Below are 26,056 nucleotides of genomic sequence, written 5' to 3'. Positions count from 1 at the left end.
GCAGCCCGCCTGGAGATTGCTAAAAGGCAACTGAAGGACTCTCAGACCATGAGAAACAAAATTCTCTGGTCTGATAACACAAAGATTGAACTCTTTGGTGTGAATGCCAGGCATCACGTTTGGAGGAAACCAGGCACTGCTCATCACCAGGCCAATACCATCCCTACAGTGAAGCATGGTAATGGCAACATCATGCTGTGGGGATGTTTTTCAGCAGCCGGAACTGGGAGACTAGTCAGGATAAAGGGAAAGATGACTGCAGCAATGTACAGAGACTGGTTGAAAACCTGCTCCAGAGTGCTCTTGACCTCAGACTAGGGTGACGGTTCATCTTTCAGCAGGACAACGACCCTAAGCACACAGCCAAGATATCAAAGGAGTGGCTTCAGGACAACTCTGTGAATGTCCTTGAGTGGCCCAGCCAGAGCCCAGACTTGAATCCGATTGAACATCTCTGGAGAGATCTTAAAATGGCTGTGCACCGGCGCTTCCCATCCAATCTGATGGAGCTTGAGAGGTGCTGCAAAGAGGAATGGGCGAAACTGGCCAAGGATAGGTGTACCAAGCTTGTGGCATCATATTCAAAAAGACTTGAGGCTGTAATTGCTGCCAAAGGTGCATTAACAAAGTATTGAGCAAAGGCTGTGAATACTTATGTACATGTGATTTATCAATTTTTAAATTTTTAATAAATTTGCAAAAACCTCAAGTAAACTTTTTTCACATTGTCATTATGGGGTGTTGTGTTTAGAATTCTGAAGAAAAATATGAATTCAATCCATTTTGGAATAAGGCTATAACATAACAAAATATGGAAAAGTGATGCATTGTGAATACTTTCTGGATGCACTATATATATATATATATATATATATATATATATATATATATTTAGGATTTATATATATATATATATATATATATATATATATATATATATATATATATATATATATATGTAAAATTTTAATTTTCCTATGAGGATAAATAAAGCATAATTTATCTGTCTGCCTTTTATTAGAAATGGCTCATTGCTATCTTGTGTTGACTAAAAGCTGTGGAATGTGATGTAAGAGGTGTTATGGTATTTAAACTACCATTAACGTCGAAGTTTGTAGATGCCAAGGCAAATCCTTGTGCATGTGAATGTGCTTCAACAATTTATGGTTTCTGAGAAATTTTGAATTATGAAATTGTTTGCACATTAGACTTTGGAACATGTACATTTACTCTACCATGTATTTTTGTCCTTTTTTTTATTGTATCCCTATGTGTCTCATTTTCCTCAGTCCTTTTTTTATGCCACAGGCAGTACACTAAGATTAAGTATCCCAGCTATCTGGTTTGTTGACACATCCACTCAAACACTATCTGAAGCTTCAAATGCTCTTATCACCTATTCTCTCACTCTCTCTGTCTTTCTCTCTTGCTACTACAATACCTATGGTGGCATTTATCTGGCCTTCTGCCAATGGCCTAGCATGTCTTTCTCACCTCAGTGACCCAAGAATAGGCAATTCCAAAGAACCGTTTAGGGAAAAGAAGCAAACCATCACCATTTTTCTACCACTTTTATAATTGAAGTGGCTGTCCTAATACCTAGGAGATTTTCTCTTATGATTTTCTCTTCATCTCTCCTTTGGTCTTGAGACAGTCTTGTGCGTCGTCTGCCCGAGTATCTTTTTACTAGTCATGCAACCTGTTACAAATCTGAAAGCTGTTTGCACTGTCTGCTGCATCTCCATTCATTTTTGAAATCTTCCCATATCCTAAGCATCCACTACCACCAAGAATAGGGTGCAAGACAGGAACAGTTTATATATATATAATGGCTGTTCATTTGTCTATCCAGAATTTTAAATCACCTGTAGCTCATAAACTATTTGACCTATTGACCTGAAAGTTGGTACACATATTGTATACTATGTGACCTCTATTGATGATTGACCTCCAAGGTTATTCCTCTTTTTCTTTTATTGTATTGTAGAATCAACTCTCCGCAGTGGCTAGCAGAACGGCCATGCAACGCATGCGTATAGGCGCCGTTCTCATCCCTACCACCTTCGCCGTCACTTTGCCAACCTCTTTATATCTTAAATCATTCTTGAGACAAATTGAATACTTAAGTGCCAGCTTAAGTGAAAAATTAAGGAAAATGTGCTTAGTAATTGCAACACAAACACTGAATCAGTTTTAACGTGAAATGATGCCGAAGAAAGAAGAGAAGAAGTGTGCTGCTAGGGTGGAGAAAAGAACTGCTCAGGAAACAGCAAGTGCATCAGCCTCTGAGCAAATGAATGCTAAACGTACAAAGAGTATGAACACAATGAATGCTCAAGTCAAGTGTATTCACTGCACATGTGCAGTGTGCCGTTAATGGTATATATATATACTAGCAAAATACCCGCGCTTCGCAGCGGAGAAATAGTGTGTGAAAGAAGTAATGAAAAAGAAAAGGAAACATTTTGAAAATAACGTAACATGATTGTCAATGTAATTGTTTTGTCACTGTTATGAGTGTTTCTGTCATATATATATATACACACAAACACATATATAAATATATATATATACATATCCATACATATATACATATAAATACATATACACACATACATATACATATACACACATATATACACACAAATACATATATATATACATACACACATATATATATATATAAACATATATATACATACATATCTTCATATATACATATACACACACACACACATATATATATATACACATATATACAGTCTTTGGGGTGCGAGCAACTGTTGCTGGGGGTGCCAGAATCCATGAAGGAAGAAAAATGAAAAACATTATTTGTACAAAATCTTAATTTATTTATCCATTCCTAAATAATTAAATGGGCAGGCTATTTTGTATCAGTGCAATACGCTGCTTGTTAAAATGGATGACTCCCGCTCTTACGTGCAAGTCTGCATGGATATTATGAACTATCGTTTCTGTTCAAGTTCTATTTAAATTTTAAATAGAAGGAATTTTTATTTAGTCGACAGAATATTATTCCGGAATAAATCAACTCAAAACTTAAATAACTTGTAATATTTTGCTCTCCATAAAAATATATCCTGTCTAAATTATACAAGTTAGAAATAAAGTAAACGTTAAAAGAACAAACATTCAAATTTCTTTACTCTTATGTAATTTTATATAAAAAAAAACTTAAATTTTAAATATCCCAAAAGATTTTGCTCTCCATAAAAATATATCCTGTCAAAATTATACAAATTCAAATATGAACATGCTGCATAACAAAACCTGGAAATATAAATAAAATGTGTTCTTTTCAGCAATAACAAATCAAATCATTCAGTTGTCTTTGCTCTTATGTCATTTTAGAGCTGGACGCCTGGCATCTTTTTGGCAACAAGTTCGTTTATGTTTGGTGTGAGGTTCTGTGTTGTGGAGATTCTCAGGATGGACTGCAGGTGCTCATCAGTGAGGCGACTCCTGTGTGCTGTTTTGTTAGTCTTCATCACTGAGAAGAGCTTCTCACACAGATATGTGGTACCAAACATACACAAGGTTTGAGCCGCATGTAGACGGAGCTGGAGCATTTGTGAGGGAATGGAGTGAATAAACTGTGCGGGCCCTGCAGTATCGTACTTTGCCTTCAGTGTGCCATTACACTGCAGCTCAATCACCTCCATCTGAATCTGCACAGGTGCAGTTTCCACATCGACGGCAAATGGGTTGCGAAACAACTCAAAATTCTTTTTTTGTTCTTCAAAGTCACCAAAGCGCCGTGTGAACTCAGTGCGCAGTGCGCTCAGTTTATCAGCAAAGTGCGTATTTGGGAACACTGTAGTGCCGACTTGGTTCAACATTACTTGGCAACAGGGAAAGTGGGGCAAGTTGCACTGGTGCATTTGTGTCTCCCATAAAAGTAGCTTCACTTGAAATCACTTTGTGATTGTGCATGGGTAAAAACGTCTGCTGAAGTGTCAGATTCTTCTTTAACTCTTCTGCTTTCTGTATCTTGTGCATTGCATTCAGGTCTTTCAGGTTATCTTGATGTTTTGTCTCATAGTGCCGTCTTAGATTAAATTCTGTAATTACAGCCACATTAGCTCCACAAATGAGACACACGGGTTTACCGGCAATGTCAGTAAACATATACTCAGCCTCCCATCGGTTTTTAAAGGCTCTATGTTCAGAATCACCTTTTCTCTTCAGCATCGTGTGGGCTAGCTTCACAATAACTTGCAGCATCATAAGCTAGACTTGATTAACGCGGTAAGTGTTCGGCAAGGCAGCTGAAGCTCTGCATTATGGGATCTGTAGTTTATTGTGTTACCAGCGCTTCATATCCCCGGGCCATTAATAACAATAATACAGTATATAAAATGATCTCGGGCGGATATAATTACATGCGGGCGGATGTGGCCCGTGGGCCTTGAGTTTGACACATATGGACTAAATAGAACTTGAAAAGAAATATTTTTTCGAATGTGATCGCACAATTCAGATCGAGTTGACGCGCACTACAGTACATCGAGCCCGCGTGCTATTGTGGTTTTGCCTGTGTGCCTCAATAAGTTACCCTCCCCTCGCTCTTACTTTTTTACCGTTCATCTAATGAATACACTGAGTATGGCTTTACCAAAACAATCATTGATCGCGAATAAAGTATCCATTATTCATAAAGCTTCAATTGGTGATCTGTCTTTCTCGCTAACCGCATATTTTTCATCGTCTCAAACCAAGGGGATGCGAGGCTAAAATGAATCGAGAAGCGCATACATACTCAGTGCATCCCTCTCGGAATCGAACCTCGGGCCGGCGTTAGAGGCGAAGGCTCTACTATTGCGCCATGGCATGTGGTTTGTCTATTTGAGCGTAGCAGTGTAATTCGGTTTTTGTTCAGCACTCTTTGGAACTGTTGTGTTTTGTCTGCGCACTGTGTCAGTTCACGTGAGCCGATGAATATGGTTTTATATGTCACTCGCTCGCTTCTAATTGTTTCGCTGCCTTCTTAATTATATAATGCATGTTTTCTTCAGCGCTTTTTGTAGCTCTTCCTGGTTTTCTACGTAATGCCTGATTACGTGAGAGGCGTGATGATGTCACACGAAACTCCGCCCCCCACGGCTTTCGAGCTCAACTCCATTACAGTAAATGGAGAAAAATAGCTTCTAGTTATGACCATTATGCATAGAATTTCGAAATGAAACCTGCCCAACTTTTGTAAGGAAGCTGTAAGGAATGAGCCTGCCAAATTTCAGCCTTCTACCTACACGGGAAGTTGGAGAATTAGTGATGAGTCAGTGAGTCAGTGATGGCTTTGCCTTTTATTAGTATAGATATATATATATATATATATATATATATATATATATACTATATATATATATACTCACACACATATACAGTATATATAGTGTATATATGTGTATATATAGCGTATATATGCTGACTACAGTATACAGTTTATACACTGATCTCTTTAACAGCTGTCAATGCACAGTAGACAATGTGTTACAATAAGCCACCCAGCTGGTCGTTCTTTATCAACTTTATTTTGTTCTTAAAGTACCAGGCGCAAAGCACTTGACAAACTACTTTGGATATCAATGTCCCATTACGGAGGAGTTTCATCCAAATGTTAATGACATGGCACTATTCTGAGTTTTACATAATTAAAACACTTGCACTCTATAAGCACACATCTTTCTACTTTTTGCTGGTAGAAGCCATGGCAATAAAGCAAATATGAAACTTAACTTGAAAATGCATAATATCACTTTAATGAAAGAAAACATCTTGTTTTAAATATTAACTGTTCCAGCATACAAGTTCATCACTTCTAAATAGAGTCAAAGGCTGTATGTAACATTCCTCACACCACATGTTTTTGTTTGTTTTTTTACCTTAAACACTTATTCTCCCTAAAAGAAGAAGAATCCCTCATGTCATTTCCACAGTTGTTCCAACTGACCAGCACAGCAGTAAACTTTACAAAATGGCAAAACATCATGAAAAGTCACCTACCAGGCTTTCCTTTGATGTGGTTATAGAAAATCCATGCTGTCTTCGTTATTTCAAGATGCTATGTGGTATTGCACCATAAGGCTTGCTAATTTGTAAAAAAAAAAAGAGAGAGAGAGAGAGAAAAAAGAAAACAATAATCAGGAAAAATATTGGAAACCATACAGACAGAGGTGGTAAGCAGCACTCAGCACTTAGCTGCAGAGTGCTTCTTTTCAGGTATGAAACTTGGCTACTTCACTTTCCTCTCCATAAATTTTTTTCACATCTGGGAACCATCAACTAGAAGCCTGAGCCAAAATGTCAGTTAAGATCCACCCCCATCAATAGTCATTCGAAGCTGAAATCAGAAAAAAAAAGAAAACTGCTCCCCCACCTTTTCTACAGCGCACTTCGTGACTGAAAGCTATATACGCTGACTTTAAGCAAGCTATGCTCATCTCCTTTTTATTTTTTTAGGCAGCTGGAGGGCTCAAGTGAAGCATCTTGAATACTTTAACCAACTTTCTGCCCATATATTGCTAAAAAAAGTAAGAACTTTACTTTGAATTGGAGTTGCCTTCTTCCCAGAACGTTAGAAGAAGTATATTACAAATTTCCAGTCATAGCTTCGGCTGCTGTTTCTGGGCAAGACCCTGCTTTCCATTGTAAAGAACAGGAAATGTTTCTGTGTTATAAAACACTGGCATATTCAGTCTATGTTCCAAATTAAAAAAAAAAAAGTTTTTTTGTCTTGAGACAAAGCAATAAATGCACATGAAGTTAGAATAATATACTGAAGATAATTGTGCTCCTTTTTGAAATTAACCACAAGTAGACATGCACAGACATCTGGGACTCCTTCAAATGGCCATCATGAACTTAAACAATGATGAGAACATTACAAATAAACTTTTACAGCACATTCAAAAAGACATATTTTAAGAGTGTCTTTAAACCACCAAACTAGCTTGGGACAATACGCCTGAAACTGCAGCAATTAAAACCGAAAAGTGTCCAAGGTAGGTTTTCTTTTTTCCTCTTTACCTGAATTTATCTGGCCAGTTGAGAAGATAATTAATTAGCAGACATGAGTTTAGTTATTTTAAGTCAATTTCCAGTGAATCCTCTCTCCAATTATAATCTAAACTCACTGGAATGAGCACCCTGGGATGTAGGGCTTGCCCTAGTAATACACAGACACACTCAGACATGCACAAAGAAAAGCTCCACTTACAGTAGCAGCAACCTTGTGAAAGATCACTGCCCCGAAGAGAGAGGGAGTCCCATAGGGATGTAGCAGCTGAAAATAGAAACCACCTTTAGCAGAGCTGTGCGCTATGCAGCAACGGCTGTTTTTTTTCAAACTCTCACAGAAAAATGAATAGAAAAGACAGGTTTATTATATCACCGACTTGATAAACCAGGATCTAGTTAAGATTCTTGTTTAGCAGCAAACAGAGCTTCATTTTGAACTGTGAAGGGAATGAATGGAGGAAGGTTGTTATCTTTGCATATTCTGGTATTCCTCCTGGATCCCAAAGATATTCGCATTGAGTTAACTGCAGGCTCTAAATCTGCCCTCTTTTAAGTTAAGTGTGTAAATGAGTTACCCTAAAATGGGCTGGCACATGTCTACAGTTATACCATGAACTGGGGAGTTCTTTTAAACAGTCCAAAAATCTGTTGCAAATAAAAAAAAATGCCCCCACAAGATGAAAGATCCATCAACCTTCGGCTTATGTAACAAAAGGCAAACAAAGAACCTTAAAAAATCAAAGAATTATTTTCACAAAGTGCTCTATAACAAAAAAAAAGCTCCAAGGGGTGCAAAGGCCACAGAAGGAGTTGCCTTCGAAAACAAGCAATCCAGTAGCAAGTCCCAATACACAAATCCAGGTAAAGTTTAAAAACAAAGCAAAAGAGGTCAAAATAATCAAAAAGCACAGCAAAACTCACAGCAAACTCACTGACGCCCGGTGTGTTCAGTGAACCACAAAGGACTGCTTCTTTTCTTTTAACACCAATAACCACCTCTTCGAGGGCCTCCCATAACATACACAGAACAAAGCAGAAGCACGGAAAGGTAGAAATTAATTACACAAAAACTAATAAAAATACAGAATAATGCAAATAATTAACATAAATAACAATATTAACACAAATGAATCAAACATGAGGAAAAAGACATAACAAAGTAATTTGAACAGGGAAGAAACCCAGGCTGAAACATAACAGTTTATTGCCTACCTTGTGCTCAGTGTTGCCAGCATAAGCTCTGGTACCCACTATGTCTGGGTCATAGTCTGCCTGTTTTTTGCATATTGTTTTTCTAGTTCTCCGTCCATATCCAAAAAGTATGCATGTTAAATGAATTCTCTCTTTTAAATTGTCCTTTGTGTATTGTACGTGAGTGAGATGGACCAGACCCTCATCCTAGCCCGCTCCCTACCTTGTAACTAATTCACAGTATGAAGTGGATTCATTTGGAATTTTTAGAATGTTACGTTAAAAATTAAACAGTCTTAATCACAAGTCAGAAGAACTGGATGAAAAGATGAGAAAGAGAGAGAGAGGGTGGTGGGATACGGTGCAATGTAGTTTAGTAGCAAGGGCTCCGGACTTTTGAGATGCTGGTTCAGCCTATGTTCCTTCTCTCTCTGCATGATGTTGGGCAAGTCACTTAACATAGCTGTGCACCAATTTTAAGGCACATATGAACATATGCAATGAACCGTGTCGGAAGTCACGTGATGCTCAAGCTGTTTTCTTTCCCCCCGTTTGACAGGCTGTGCAGAAGCATAAAAGTAGGCACTTTAAAGACTTTTCCCTGAAATAATAAGACATCTGAATGGTTTCTAAATGCTGTGAAGGCTGTTGCATTTGACATATGCATACATTTGTAATTATGAGTTTGTTAATTGTCAATTTAATAGTGTGTTGCCATAACTATCTATTTCATGTATTTCTCATGTAGCAAGCAACTAAGCATTTTGCAGTACTTTTGTATAAATCATAATAAACTAACCTATGGATGTCTATAGAATATACCACAATAATAATAATACAAAAGCATTCTACAAGTACAAACAGGATTTCCTAAGTGGTTTGTGTTGATGCCTCCAGGGTCCTAAATTCAAATCCAATCTTACACAAACATGGAAAGAACATTCCAACTCCACATAGACATTGGCCAAGCTGACCAAGTGCAACTAACATTGAAGAACATTTTACAAAGAAGAGGTGACCATTCGTTCTTTGGTTAGCTAATGGTGGAACGGACCGACACAGTGTCATCAGTCAGTGATTCTCAAACCTGTTCAATTCAAAGTAGGATTATGGAGTCTATCCCCACAACACTAGACACAAGGTATGAAACAGTCATGGACAGAACAGCAGCCCAATAAGACTAGTAAACATAACAGGTAGCATGATGATGTGGTGTTTAATGCTACCTCACATATTCACAGTCCAGGGTTTAAATCCTGGCCATGGAATTGAAGCTAGCAAGTTCTCCGATCATGTTCTTTCTGTTTCCTGCCTTTGCTGGTATGTGTGTTAATCATGGACTTGTGTCCTGTCTAGAGCTGGCCCCTACCTTGCACTCACTGGTAACACCTGATTTCCTCTGAGGCCCCATATTTGAATACGCTTGGAATGCAAATAAATTCATGAAAAAATCAACCAATGAATAAACTTTTAAACTGAAAAAGATTACAATTTGGCAAAGGCAAAAAAGTAGGATGTACACTCACTGAGCAAATTTTTAGAATCACCTGTACATCTGCTTATCCATGCAATTATCTAATCAGCCAATCATGTGGCAGAAGCACAATACATAAAATCATACAGAGGCAGGTCAGGATCTTCAGTTAATGTTCACATCATACACCAAAATGGGTTCAAAATGTGATCTCAGTGATTTCAACCATGACTTGATTATTGGTGGCGGGTGGGCTAGTCTGAGTGTTTCTGTCAATGCTGATCTGCTTTGTATTTTCATACACAACAGTCTTTAGAGTCTACTCAGAATGGTGTGAAAAATAAAAAAATTCCAATGAACGGTTCTGCTGATAGAGAACAGATAAAAGTCAGAGGAAAATGGCCAGGCTGATTCAAGCTGTCTGAAAAGCTCTGTACAACTGTGGTGGACAGAAAAGCATCTCAGAATGCACAACATGTCAAACCTTGAGGTGGATGGGCTGCAACAGCAGAGCTTCATTTGGGTTTGACTCCTTTTAGCCATGAACAGATACCTGCAGTGGGCTGTAATGGTCAGGGGAATGTTTTCTTGGTACACATTGGGACTGTTAAGCCCAAATAGACATCGTTTTAACATCACTGCCTATTTCAATGTGTATCCATTCATGGCCACAATTTTCTAACGGCTACTCGCCGCATGATAACGCTTCATGTCACGAAGCACAAGTCAACTCAAACTGGTTTCATAAACATGACAATATTTAGTATTCTTCAGTGACCTTCCCAGTCACTGGATCTGAATCCAAAACAACACTTTTAGGATGCGGTAGAGCAGGAGATTCACTGCATGAATTTGCACTGACAAATCTGAAGAAATTACATGATGCAACCATTTACCAGAATGTCAAAAGACTTGTGGAATCCATGCAATGAAAAATAGATGCTCTTTTTTGGGCAAAATGAAGTTCTACCCAGTTTTAGTATGGTATGCCTAATAATTTGTTTAGTGAAGGTATGTTATTGGTGTTGCTGCAGTTTGTAAATAACTGGAAGGTAACTTATTTAAAGAAACAACTAAACCCTGGATTAGTAGACATTAAGGTCTAGACAAATGCATTCCAGCAGGGAAGCAGGAGGACCTAAGGGTGTCAGTGCATCTACTGTATCTGCAGCAGGCATTATGCATATTTAAGTTTGTTTGACATTTAACCTTTACCGGAAAACTGCTGCATTTTTTATTTCCCAAAACATATCTGGATTTCTCCGGACAGCTGCCTTCAAAAAAAAAAAAAAAGCAAAACCAGAACAGGTGGTCATGCTAGTAAAATTCAGCAAGCTAATTTCAGAAATGCACTAGTCACTAGGAGAGGTTACCCTTGGGCAACAGTAAAAAGTGATTTTTCATTTGTGTTCATGTCTCTAGCTACTGAAAATTAAAAAATGGGCTGTTTTAGAATCATCAGTCAACCTCATACTGATATACACATCTTTGGCATATGAGAAGTATGTGAAGTACCTACTGAAAAAAATGGAAACCTTGATGGCTTATGAATGAAAACACTTTAGTGGGGAAATGTGGTCAAGCGGTGCATTTCTTTATTTCTTACATTTTTCAAACTGACCCAAATGAGTAAAATGCATTCAAGACACATAAAATATTAGATGTGAATATATAAAAAAATAGCACAGCCAAAAATAAAATAAAAGAGTTCATTTTTACTGTTCCCAAAAATTACAGATAGCTCAGGTTCAACTTGACAATCACTGCACACATATAGTTTCACTGATGCATTACTGTCAACTGAGCATGACGGTCTCCTCATGGGTGGAAATTAGCTGCAGTGAAGTGAATGGTGCATGATGGTATTCAGTGGGAACCACACTCAACAATTTCCAGACACTTTTTCAAGCGGACAAGCAAACATCCATTAAATGATTAAGACGACTGATTTATCATCACCTGATTCTTTTTTTATTAGTTCATTCACATCAAATCATATGTGTAGCCATCATGATGCTTAGCATGTGTAGCCCTTTAATTTTCAATTTCAATTCTTTAATGTCATGTCTATGGGTTTGATCAAAAAAGAAAAAACATGAAAAAATGATTAGATTTTAAATTAGTTTAGTATGGCTTTGTGGCAGAAATTAAGGTTAGATCCTTGAAACTGTGCTAACCACGGCTCCACTGAGATGTCCATTTACTTATTCATTTTTTTATGACCTCACATATTCCAATAGGGGAATACAAGCAGCAGCACAGTGTATAGTCCTCAAAGGTCACAATTCCTTCCGCATTCATTCTATCATCAACAGGAAAAGGTCACAGCCATCATAATTCCATCATAATGGGTTATGGGGTGGAAATAAGAGTACTCAGAGCAAATGTACATTGACATGGAGAGAACAAGCAGCATGCATAAACATTAATGGGACAAAAACTAAGCCCAGCTGCCTAGAGGTGAAAGACAGTAGCACTAAAGTGAACAGCACTAATCTGCCCATATCTAGGATATAAAAGACAAATCTTTAATCTGTAGCCTTTCAGAAGTCAAGTACTTTAACATTTTAGACCTTCAAAGTCACATATTTATTTTTCTCTGATAAAAATAGCTTGCAATCAGACAATCTGGAAAGAATACGCTGTAATTAAGCCCTACTTTTTAACCGTTTCAACCAAGGGCTAAGTGGTCATAAACCAAGGCCTGGGTTTGTGAGCCTTTCCCTTTTCAAGAGATCTGCAGTTTAATAACAAAGCACATTACTGTTTACAGCAATTTCCACACCACACACTTAATGTAAAATAAATTTCTGGCAAAATGCATCCTGGCAGAGAAACAGCTCGTGATGTATTATTTACTGACCGCATGCAAGCTTCACTAAGCAAAATTAGTGATCGTCAAAATGACTGTTTACTGAGAAACGAGCTAGTGAAAATGGTTTGGCAAGCACAGGCTTGGCTTCTGAAGCAAATTCTTAGGTATCCACACCAGACTAGTAAGCAAAAATGTTAAGATGTTGGCTGCAGATAAAAGCCAAAAGTATACAATTTAGCTAAACTAAATAGTACATTCTGGTGTTCTTGTAAACACTGGAGTCACCAGCGTACAGACAAGGCAGACGACCGTCTCTGAAGAATATATCTAAAGGAAATTTATAATATAGGACACTGTCTTTAAAACTATCATTCTACATACTTCAGAAATGCCCAGTTGAATACGTTTCAGGATACACGTTTAAGCATTGCATCACACGCACTCCATTTTTCCCTTAAGTAAGCGGAAGAGCAAAGAATAAAACTAAATATTTACAAGAGCCACTAAAACATGAATCCAGGTGGTGGAGATAAGTTTTCTTCAGCCAGCACAGGAGATAGATTGCAATGCAACTCCACTGTTACATGAGTTTTTAATATAGACAGGAGTGGTCTTACAGACAAGGCATTTAATTGCACCATCACAATTAATAACAAGATAAGAGCACACAGGGAGAGTGACTTGGCTATACCGTGTGATTGAGTGGCAGCATTTGTGCCTGCTTCTACCCGGATTGACTTTGGCTTCTCTGTGTTCCTGTACTGTGGAAAATGGGTTTGGAAAATGAATGAAAAAATGATTGATAGCAAATAACTTTCAAGTGCACAGTTTCCATCTGAAAATTCATGTATTACAGATAACTTTACAGTGCCAAGTGAGCTAGTGTGCCTAACATCTCTATATATAATTTATAAAATCCAATGTCTGTCTGTCTGTCTGTATGTCTGTCCACCTTTTATGGGAGAACTGCTTAATGTTTTTTTCTATAATTTGATTGAACATTCCAGTTGATTTTGTGACTTCTGTCATTACGCTAAGTATCATAGTTCATTTACAGGAGCAATAAATACACGTTATTCTGAGGCAGAGTCTGCAGGCCGAGGAGAGGGGGAAACATGACGTCAGGAGTAGGGAGCTGGGCGAGGCCCTCCTCACTCACGCGCCAGCCTCCATTCAAATCATTCTACCTCTGACCACATTTTGTAGCGTACCTTGCTTCCACTTAGCTAGTGTTATGTGTTTGTTTATTGATTTTTAAAGTTTGTCCTGTTTCACTACTACGTGTGTGGAGCCACGGGAGACTAGTATTACATATGAAAACTTGCATTTATCTAATAAAAGTTTACTAATATAAATTTATCAGTCCTGCTATTATAAAGCATACAGAAGGAATATGGTCAAACCTAAGTCCAGAAGCACTAAGCGAAAGTTTGCAATTAACCATAGGAAGTTTGCAAATAAAAAAAAAATTATTAAAGAAATACATTTCAAATGGAAAGTTTTGTTATGGCATTATTATTTACTACTAGCCAACCGCGGTGTACCATACGCCGCATATTCAAGCCAGTTTTTTAATGATTTTTAAGCATAGGGAGAAAATTAACATTTGAAAAATCGGTAATGTAATAAATCAGCAAGAAAAGCAACATTGTAACAATGCATGGAACGAACCGACATACAATCGTCCGTGCGGCGCTCAGGCGCTGAGGGTGGAACGGGAGAAGAGGAGAAGGACGTCCACTCCACTCCCTCCGTCATGCTAATCTGCTGATTTCTCGTTCAGTATGCACTGCCTGCTCATGTGCCCACCTCCAACTCGTCACTCGAGTCGTTGTCATCTGTGCACAGTCCAGATGCAACTGTGACTCACATAGACTTTTCATTGCTCTGTGCGGTTTTGGCTGCTTTTCTATATATAATCAACCAAGACACCCGACCAAGGTAGTAGCGAGGTGGGAGGGTGGTGTGTACAAAGTGCAGGAGCATCTAAGAAGACGCATGTTTGTCGCGGACGCAAATTGCTGTATGTAGCGCGTAAAACAGTTTGCTATGGTGCATGCGGTTGTGCGTCATAACCGAAAACTCGGTTTTTAAAGACTGCTTACTTCATTGTGTATACGACTGTATGTGAATGAAAAGATGTAACTCTGGAGAGGGCAACATAAAATACAGCGTTTTACACGCTGCATACAGCGATTCACTTTCGCGACAAATTGTTTTACACACTGCATACAGCGATTCACATCCGCGACAAATATGAATCTTCTTAGATGGTGCTATCGCGTCCACCCACGCTGTCGAAGCACACACTGCCTGGTCATGAGTCCGCTCGCAAGAGCAAATAACAGAGACCCACCCACCAACTGTAAGACTATTGGAAACCCCTCACAAACTGCTCTACACGTCACATACAACGATTCACATCTGCGACAAACAAACTGTTTTACACACTGCCTACAGCGATTCACATCCGCGACATGATTTTTCTTAGATGGTCCTGTCGCGTCCACCCTCGCACTCGAAGCAATACACACTGCCTGGTCATGTGCCCGATCACCAGAGCAACTGACAGAGACCCAGCCACCAAGTCTAAGACCATGGGAAACCCCTCGGAAACTGTTTTACACGCTGCATATAACGATTCACTTCCGCGAGAAACATGCCTCTATGAACAGTCAACGTGGCTCAGAGGTGCATGTGGACTCTACGACAGACGAACATAAATGACGCCGTTTTTCCTGTGTCGTCGCGTCCAAATTGGTGGGCGTGGTTCTGCGAATTGACATCGTATCCAATGGTCTTAGAGTTGGTGGGCGTGGCTCCTTTCTGCGTGCGCCATGGGCGTCTTACTTGGCGGCGGCTTAGTGAATCCACTCCCCTTCCGGCGTGCTTTCCATGGGTGTTTTGCCTTTCCATGGGTGTCTTGCCTTAGTGAATTATATATATAGATGGCTCATGTGATCCCCAACAGGAAGGTTTTCTGCCCAGTAGGAAGAAAAAAAAACCTCCAGAGCAGGGGGACAGTAGTATCAAACCAGACACAGTACACATTCAGTTACTGGTAGGAAGCGTCACCTTTGACATGGAAAGTGTTGCTTCCCTAGTCCCTAGATTGAGTAGGCTTCTGACAAGTGTCAGTGGTGAAAAACAATACATTCACTGAGGCCCTGAATGGATCAAAAGCTCAAGAAAGAATTCTGGAAGGTGTTACCTGGTGAAAAGTTATTGGAGTACCATTTACTAGCACTGGAATGTAGACTCTGTTTAACGAAGGCCAGTGTCACTCTACACAATTTCAAGTTAGAGTGTATGTCACACTTAAAAAAATATCATTACAGAAGGACTTGGATAGCATACAGGCTTGAGCAGATTTGTGGCAGATAATATTTAATGTCAGTAAATATAAAGTATTACACATAGGAAGTAGTACTAGGTTGTTGTACCGTGTTAGCCATTATGAATGTAGAGAAAAGCCAAGCAAAATGACACCAATCTTGCCTGAAGAAGGGGCCTGAGTTGCCTCGAAAGCTTGCATACTGTAATCTTTTTAGTTAGCCAATAAAAGGTGTCTTTTTGCTTGGCTTTTCTCTACATAGGAAGTAAAAATGTTAGGTTTTGAACACACAATGGGCGGTCAGAAAATTGAGAGTATACCTTATGAGAAGGATTTAGGACTCATAGTGGACTCTAAGCTATTGCTTTCCTGACAGTGTTCAGAAGCCATTAAGAAAGCAAACAGAATGGTAGGTTATACGATGTGTGGAGTACAAGTCCAAGGAGGTTATGCTCAAGCTTTATAATGCACTGGTGAGGCCTCATGTTGAGTACTGTGTGCAGTTTTGGTCTCCAGGCTACAAAAAGGACATAGCAGCGCTAGAAAAGGTCCAGAGAAGAGCGACTAGGCTGATTACAGGGCTACAGAGGTTGAATTATGAGAAAAGATTAAAAGAACTGAGCCTACTGTATATAGTTTAAGCAAAAGAAGATGAAGAGGTGACATGATTGAAGGGTTTAAAATTATGAAGGGAATTAGTGCAGTGGACAAGAACATGGGGACATAGTTGGAAACTTGTTAAGAATAAATTTCACACAAACATTAGGAAGTTTTTCTTTACACAAACAATGAGAGACACTTGGAATAAGCTACCAAGTAGTGTGGAAGACAGTAAGACTTTAGGGACTTTCAAAACTCGGCTTGATTCTTTTTTTGGAAGAAATAAGTGGATAGGACTGGTGAGCTTTGTTGGGCTGAATGGCCTGTTCTCTTCTAGATTGTTCTAATGTTCAAATTGCAGTTTGCTGGATCTTGATGCCCTAATGATTTCAGATTATATAACTAGGAATTACAGGGGATGACATATACATGACCCCCACATGATAAACTGAGCTTATTTCATTTTAACAGCTAAGTAATTTACCACTTAAAAGCACTGGTGGATTTACAAATGTTTAAGGTATGGTTCAGCTGCAATCTAGACCTTTTCCTTTTCCAAAAACGAGACAATGGATAGATTAGCCTTTCATCTATTTGAGCAGCAAAATACACCCACTTCTTCCCCTGTAGTGGTGTTATGTGTATTGTACTGTACTTTTGACTGATTGGCTGTCAACTCTAGCAAACACAAGAGCCTCCTCTTCCAACTATTAACAATGATTTTGATGCGACAAGGCAAATAACACTACAGTATGACAGAATCGCTGTGTAAATGAAGGCTACAACTGAAAATTGCTACAAAAACCATGGAGTATGACAAGAGATTAAGGGTATGACATGGTTAGCTTCTAAATGAACAATTCAGTAATGGTGATGGGATGCAAGAGATAGAGGGTACAGTCCAAGTGTTTGTTGACTTTTGATATATCTTAGGCTAGTCTAATGAAATCTGGTCATTGCAAGGCATTGCATCAGGTAGCATTACCACCCTCCATCTTGATACTATATGAGGACCAGCCCTCCCATTCCCTTCCTCGCACTGCTTACACAGAGTAGAGGAAGTAGCTCAGAAACATTCCCGGTTGTCTTTTATTGAAAAAAAAGAGGAACAAAACTATAGCTAGAGAGCAGTTTGGCATAGTGGCTCCAAAACTTTATTGTACAAATGATAGCAGCTTTAGAGATGTCTTGCAAATAAATGTCTGACTCCTGTCAGCATGCATTAAGTTTTAAGGTGGATTGAAGGTGGAATGGTAACTACAGAATCTGAGAGGAAAGAAAGAGGAATAGAGAATATAATGCTAAGTAGTGTGAATGAAAACAACAACAACAACAACATTTATTTATATAGCACATTTTCATACAAACAGTAGCTCAAAGTGCTTTGTGAAAAGCACACCCCTCATAGTTATTGTATATGGCATTTACAGAGTGAGGCCTATGTGTCACCCATTAATACTTTGTTGCATTTTTGTTTCTAATTCTACTATTGCATTTTCTTTTATTTCCATAATAGCCCACCTACAGTTAGCACGACTACTATAGTTTAAGGCCCCTCGGTTTAAAAGTATCTCAAATATCAACTTTATATTGTCACCCCTACTGCTTTGAACCAACTGCCGTGGGCTTAAGACGTATCACAAGCCAAGTGACTTCTGGTGTTTATGATTATGCAACAGAAATGCAAAGAGTCACATGAAAAGAGAGGCTAAAGCATGTGAGCTGAGGCCACAACTTTTACCGTAAGCCTTCATTTCCCAGGGATATATAAATCAGTCACATCTGATGCATTTTACCAGGTGTTTTCTTGGAGATGGTAACGCAATTAAGGGAAACAGCTTGGTGGAGCAGAAGTTAGACTTGTAATATTTTCGCCACTGACACCATTATTGACTTAAAAATAGTTAAAAAACATATTTAAATATACATCTAGATTTTTGGCATGTCATGGAGATGTAGATTACCATACCATTTTAACATGTTATTACTCTACATAAAATGAATAATAAGGTAGTATGTTAGTACTAAATAGAAATATATTCTGATATATTAAAAAGAAGCATATAGTAAAAAAAAAAAAAAGAAGAAGAAAGAAAAATATTCCTAGTTATGTGGAAAAATCATTTTTCACTTCACTTCAATTACAAGCTAATTTTCCTGTTAAGGGAATTCAAGAATTACAGACCAAGCCACCAAATCCTCAGCAAAAGCGCCCAACTCCTGAGACATGTATTCCCAGGAAGCACACAGAAGAATAAATAATAAAAATGACACATGAAAAATAGAAAAGGAAGTACTCTTGTCAAAATCGCTGAAGAAATCAAGTGCTGATACTACAAGCTGATACTTTTTCCCAGACAACAGCTTCTTGTCTTAAGGGCATTGAAAGCAGGATGGAATCTCCACTAATCTACCAAAAAAATCAAACTCTCCTTCAAATAACTCCATGGTTCTATAGACAGAGATTGAGCAACTATGTCAACAAAAAACTGACCTTTGGATGGCTATGAGCCTCTGGTCTGAAGGGATAGGCAGAGAGTCTCTTTATGGCAGCTCAGGATCAGGCACTTAACACACCTCATCATCAGAAGAATATTTTCAAGATGGATGTTGATAACAAGTTCAGAATATGCTAGCAACAAGAAGTGCACATCAGTCATATTGTTGCTGGATACTCAGTGCTATCACCAAATGAATACAGTCATCAACACTTTCAGATATCTAGCTACTTACACTGGTTACTACACTGTGACCTTGGCCACCCAGTGCCTGATTATTGGGTATGATCACCAGCCTGAAAAGGTCACCAAGATGAAGAACACCACCATTAAGTACAAAATGGTTATGAACACCAATCTTACCATTAAAGCCAACCAAATGGATATTATTCTCCAAGCCAGAATCAACAGGCAATATCTACTCATTGATTTAACCATTCCAGATGACGCAGACATCTCAGTCAAAGAAGTTAACAACTCAGAAAATGAGATTGAGATTTTACGCATTTGGAACACAAAAGCTTGTGTAATTCACGCCTTAACTGAAGCACTAGGTCTCCAGAAATATCTTGATAATAGTAATGTGAGTGCTTCCCAGGTGCAAAACATTGTTTTCCTGGGATCTGCCCAAATATTTCATAAAGTCCTGACCATCGGACCATAAGACCTAAGAAACTGAGTGAGTTCCTGATAAAAAGCAACCAACACAAACTAAGAAAAAAGACAACAACAACAACAACAATATTAATAATAATAATACTAGTGACAAAACCATTCATTTTCTAGACCTAGTTTTTCCAAAATAGAACTGTGGGAAGATGGAGCCAATCCTAGCAGTAGTGGGTGCAGGGCAGAAAGCAGTCACATTGATAATAATACAAAATTAATTAAAAAATTACTAATAATAATAATTATAATGAGAATGAAGACGATGGTGATAACAGAGTAAACTACATAAAAGCATGGGAAAGGTGCTATATAAATAAAATGTATTATTATTATTATCCATCCATCCATTTTCCAACCCGTTGAATCCAAACACTGGGTCACGGGGGTCTGCTGGAGCCAATCCCAGCCAACACATGGCATAAGGCAGAAACCAATCCTGGGCAGGGTGCCAACCCACCGCAGATTATTATTATTATTATTATTATTATTATTATTATTATTATTATTATTATTATTATTATTATATGTTCCAAATGCAACATCCAAGCATGCGGGTTTAGATGACTGCAATGTTAACAATCTATAAGTTACATTGGAGAGCACCAAGATATTTGTAGAATGACTCCCCTTTCCATGTGGGCCTGTTAATTTTTTTTTCTCATGATAGCATTGTATTCAAAGCATCATTTAAATTAGAACGGCCTCATGATTAAAATCTGCTTCCAATGCCACCCATGTAATGGCTGGCACAGCTATTACTAGTGTTTGCCAAATATGAGTTAGTCAGTCTCTCTTTACTTTATTCAGTGTCTTTTACTGCAAGCAACATGAGTACATGGTTCTCCGGAAAGAAAGCAAGAATGAAATACAAGTCAGTCAGAGTGGAGATGTTGTAAGACCTAAATGTAAATCTCAGAAATAAATAAAGATCGGCAATGCAATTGGAATATAAAACAATCAACAGACACCAAAGTCAACGGACGATACCCTGAAGCTGACTGACAACTGGAGCAGAAAGATGACAGGTCAAAGTCTTTTCATTAGTATTTGAGCAAATTAAATTCAAAACAATTAAATGAACAAAAAATTAAGTAAGTTTTTAAGCAAAGTTTTGCCATATGAATTTGACACCCCTTAATGGCTCTCCTGGCTTGTTCACCCAATAGTAAAGCCCCTGACTTTACAGATTGTGAACCTGTTGAGGCACCAGAGTTCATTTAAAGCTTTGCTCTTCAAGCCCCAGCAAATTTTCCTTCACATCTGTTACTTCTATGTTTCACAGCCCTCTCTTTGGGTCTATCCATGAGGCTTCACCAATCAGTGAATTCTTTGGTAATTTATTTTCTTTACTTTGAATCTACTTCTAGGAACATTTGGATAATTGTTACACAGTTTGATGCTTTGCCAGGACATTTGCAGGCTATTACCAGTTTCTCAATGTTTTTGTTACTTATGTTATATTTGAATTATGCTGTATTCCTCCTTCTCAAGACCCTGGGGTAGACAGGTTTGGAAACGAAATGGATAGATGCAAGCATCATTTTTGATCCTGATTGCTATAGTCATGTGTGCTCCATAAAGCTCAAGGTCTTGTAATATATCAAGCTGAATGCATGTTTGTTTAGAAGGCAAATCCATACAACTGAAGTCCACCAAATTTTGCACAGATTCTCCATTTGTGTATGGTAAGACCATAGGCATTGTTTTGTTCCAAACCAAATAAAATCACTTTTATTTAGTGATTGCACCTACACTGTAATAGAGAAGTGCCCCTTGGAAGAATGGAAAGTTGATTCCCATTGTGGGTTTATCTAGTGACTTTATTCCACATACAGAAGCACTGCTACTATGAAATAAATAAGGATAGACTAAATGACTCAGATGACAGAAAATATGTTAGAGTTCCCTATATGGGCCAGCCTCACCAAAAAAATCATTTTGACAATTCCATAAAATGAATCTTCTTTCCAGCAGATTTCACAACAATACTGCAGGTATTGACATTGATTTAGCAACAAAAGCTTTGCAGCTGCTTGAACTGTAATGATTTAGATTGTTTTTTTTTTTGGTTTTTTTTTGTTGTTTTTATTAGGCCTTAACTGAAGGAAATAAGATACATATTAAACAAAACGGTCATAGTCACAAATACTAAACTGTCAGCCGTGTAACCCTTTATATATTTTCATTTTTGACATGCAGTCAATTATAAATATACAGTAGTGATTCTTTTTCACTTCTTTTTGTCAGATGTCTCTGTGGTATACTGAAGTATAATTACAAGCATTTCATAAGTTTAAAAGGCTTTTATTGACAATTACATTAGGTTTATGCAAAGAGTCAATATTTGCAGTGTTGGCCCTTCTTTTTCAAGACCTCTGCAATTTGCCCTGGCATGCTGTCAATCAGCTTCTGGGCCAAATCCTGACTGATACCAGCCCATCCTTGCTAATCAATGCTTGGAGTTTGTCATAATTTGTGGGTTTTTGTTGTTCCACCCACCTTGAGGATTGACCACAAGTTCTCAATGGGATTAAGGTCTGGAGAGTTCCCTGGCCATGGACCCAAAATTTCGATGTTTTGTTCCCTGAACCACTTAGTTACCTCATGTGCCTTATGGCATGGTGCTCCATCATACTGGAAAAGGCATTGTTCGTCACTAAGCCATTCTTGGAAGGTTGGGAGATGTTGCTCTTGGGGGATGTTTTGGTACCATTCTGTCAGTATAAGTGGCATAAGCTTAGCTGCTGTGTACTAAAATAAAGTATATTGTCAAAAACTATGTGGTCACCCCTCCAAATTATTTAGTGCAAGCGTTTCAGCCACATTCATTTTTAACATTTGTATAAAATCAAGCACAAAGCCATACAATCTCCATTGACAAAGAGCAGCAGTAGAATGATCCATACTGAAGAGTACGGCTTTAAACAGCTTTAAACATGGCACTGTCATAGAATGCCAGCTTTGCCACAAATCAGTATGTGAATGTTTTGCTCTGCTAGATCTAGCCCGGTTCAGCACAGTGTAAGTGCTATTATTGTGAAGTGGAGGTGTCTAGGAGCAGCAACAACTTGTGCAAACTCACCGAGTGCTGAAATGCACAGTGCATAAAAGTCACCGATCTTCTGTTGCATCACTTACAACTAAACTATCACACTCTAAACTGCCTCTGCAACCAACACCAGCTCAAGAATTGTGCATCAGGAGCTCCATGAAATACGTTTCCGTGGCAGAGTATCTGCACACAAGCCTAAGATAACTAGGTGCAATGCTAAGCATTGGGTGGAGTGATGTAAGCAGGTCACTGTAGGATTCTGGAACAGTGGAAACGTGTTCTCTGAAGTGATGAATCATGCTTCACTACCTAGCAGTCTGACAGATGAATCTGGGTTTGGTAGATTCCAAGAGAATGCTATTTTCCAGACAACGTAATACCTACTGTAAAGTTTGGTGAAGAAAGAATAAGGGTTTGGAGCTCTGTATTTCAGCATTTAGGTGAGGCCCCTTCATTCCAGTGAAGGGCACTGTTAATGCTACAGCATACAAAGACATTTTAGAGAATTGTGGCCTTCTAAATTTGTGGCAATAGTTTGGAGAAGGCCCTTTTTCTATTCCAGCATGACTCTGCCTCTGTGCGCAAAGTCAGGTCCATACTGACATGGTTTGACAAATCTGATGTAGAGATGTTTGAATGGCCTGCGAAGACCTTTGAACTCAACACTATTTAACACCTTTGGGTTGAATTGGAATGCCGATTGTGAGCCACGTCTTCTTGTTCTACATCAGTCCCTGACCTCACATATGTTCTTTTGCTTGAAATTCCAAAATATTGTGGAAAGACTTCCCTGAAAAGTGGAAGATGTTAGAGCCACAAAAGGTGCAGAGGGCAAATCCATATAAATGCTCATGGTTTTGGATATGGATGTCCAACAAGCTCATATACGTGTTCACAAACTGTTTGCCATATAGTGTGCATGAATAACAAGTGTATAGCAATTTTAATATAAAGTTAATGCCTTTTGTTTCAGAACCAAGTCAATATGGATGACAAAATGTGCAAAATGAAGTACTTAATATTTAATACTTACAGAAAAAAATTAGCCTTTAGGTTGTGACTGCTGCTACAGGGAGACACGGCAGCCCTTCACAAACTCCTCTAAAACAGTTTTTCAATGAGAAGCAAACTTACTCTTACAGCTCCTCTTTGCAGGATTAGCTGCCAGCTTGCTGGCTTGCCACATGATGTGCTCCTCGCGTGGGACATTTAAAAGACCTAGCCACAGCCATCCTGAGATCTCATACTCCTGTCTCTCCCCAGACTCCTTCTGTTCCAGCCACTGCTACCAGCCCAAAAGACCCCTTTGATGAAGAAGACTTTGTGTTCTTTTGAGCAGGAGTCGGGCCGATACATCAAGTTTGACAGCTGTTCCTTGTAAGGCCAGATCGCCTCTGTAAGAGACTTGTGTTTGTATCTGGCAGAACAGCAATAAAGTTTCTACTCCTTTGAAAACCTGCTGAACTCTCCTGTGCAATTTTGTGACCCAAGCTTGACAGGGTATTCATTTTTGTCTAGTTACCATGTATCAAGTTCTCCATAAGCCACATTCAAGAGAAGGTATCCAGAATTTTGTTGTAGTAAGATTTCTCACAAAAATCCACCAAAGTCTACCTGGCCATCAACACCAATGAAAGTAGAACATGTTGCACCATGGCGCAAATTATAAAGGAGACAGCATTGATCATGAAGTAACAATTAAACATGAGTAAAGTCGGAGCACTTTGAATGTCCAAAATGCCAGCTCCTGAAATAAAGTTCCACTACATAATATGTTCCAAAGAGAATCTCGAACTAATGCATTTAGACATGCAGACATTTAGAAAATGTGTCATAACTGAGGGCAAAACTTGAATATATGACCACCATCCAAACATAACAATGGAACCAAAGTAAGTCTGTCAGTGCCAAAGTGATTCAAGGTTTGGACCAGTATCTGCAAGATCTTTTGCATATTTATTTTTGATGACGGTATGAATGTAGTTGTTGTGAATGCCAAACGCAATAAGATAAAAAACATGTCTGGAACTAACATGGTGATTTGAACCAGTCATCAGGGAATCTCATGAAGAGTTTGTTTTTTTTAAGCAAAAATTCAACACTAAAATTCAAGAACAGCTATTTTAAATCGTGCCAGGCTGATAATGAAATGTATAGTTTCCACAACTGATTGCTTGTCTGAAAATGGACATCACTGTCAGCAACAATATCATCTCTGTTCTCATTTATGACATGAGTAAAATGGTCTTAAATGTGACAGAAGACATTGCAAATGATTTTATAATAACATCCCTACTGTAACAATAAAATTAAAAAAAATTACTTCAGTAGAACCATAATGCAAATTCATGACAGTAGTCGATAATAACTGCATGCCTCAAAAGGTCCACATAACCGCTCAATAATACGCTGATTTGTTTTGATGATCACAACAGTTAATCAAGGAAATGTGGTGAGAAAAGCTCTTGATCCTCTGTTTTATAACAATTCCCTTCTCTCTCGCTGTATGATTTGTAAAGGCTACTCTCCAAATCTGGACTCAAAGAGATGACACAACTAAATAATAACAATAATAATATATTTTGTTTATGCAGCACAAAGCTGAAAGTGTTTCACAGAAATTCAGAATCAACAGCAGGGCATATACAACATTTGATACAAAAATAATATGCATGTAAAACACTAAATAAAGATAAATACAGGAAACATGAAGCTTTGAAGAGGTGTTGATGAGGCCAACAAGTTTATGTTTGGATCCCAATGCCCTACTGCAGTTATTGGGGGACTGTGTATAAAAATTATGCTGTCTTTCAGGTGAGATGTAAAACAGAGGTCCTGACTCTCTGTAGCCATAAAAGATCCCTGGGTATCTTTTGAAAAGGGATGGGTATCCCGTGATGTCCTGGCAAAATTGCCCAACATGGCCTCGCCCATTCTGCCCCCTAATCATCCCCTGTCTATAATTGTCTCTACTCTATTCTCCAGACTTGGCTCCATGTGGCTACCACTTGTTTCTCAATCTTAAGACATACTCACTTCGAACACACTATCCCAATGATGAAGACATCAATTTGGCAACAAGCTACAGTTGTCTCATGAGAAAATAATATATTGTATTTGACTAGCAAAGAAAAGCATTGCAAATATTATAACAAATGGGTTAATGTTCATGGGGATTATGTTAATAAAACATTGTTAGGTCAGACTCAAAATAGTTCCCTATACCTATTGGGGAAGATTAAATACCAACAACTAATTATTGAGGTATCACATTCTGAGACATTCAGACCTTCTTCTTTTGATGATAGACAATGTCACGGAAATGCTTTGAAAGTTACTGTTACACCACTTTAATTTTTAAATATGTATTGTGTGATATAATATT

At 38.3% G+C, this 26,056-nt stretch overlaps 1 protein-coding gene across 3 annotated transcripts in view; it reads right to left on the bottom strand.

The window, feature by feature from the left end:
- Nucleotides 1-26,056, bottom strand: part of LOC120532703 (synuclein, alpha interacting protein) — a 243,708-nt gene that overhangs the window by 180,058 nt on the left and 37,594 nt on the right. For all 3 annotated transcript variants that reach the window (XM_039758998.1, XM_039758999.1, XM_039759000.1), the window contains exon 2: nt 6,025-6,109. The gene's annotated coding sequence lies outside the window, so the exon portion shown is untranslated. The remainder of the gene's footprint in view (nt 1-6,024; nt 6,110-26,056) is intronic.

This window comes from Polypterus senegalus, chromosome 7 (genome assembly GCF_016835505.1).
Source record: "Polypterus senegalus isolate Bchr_013 chromosome 7, ASM1683550v1, whole genome shotgun sequence".
Lineage (NCBI taxonomy): Eukaryota > Metazoa > Chordata > Cladistia > Polypteriformes > Polypteridae > Polypterus > Polypterus senegalus.
Note: the sequence above shows the minus strand (reverse complement) of the source record. Positions and strands in the feature narration are given on the sequence as shown.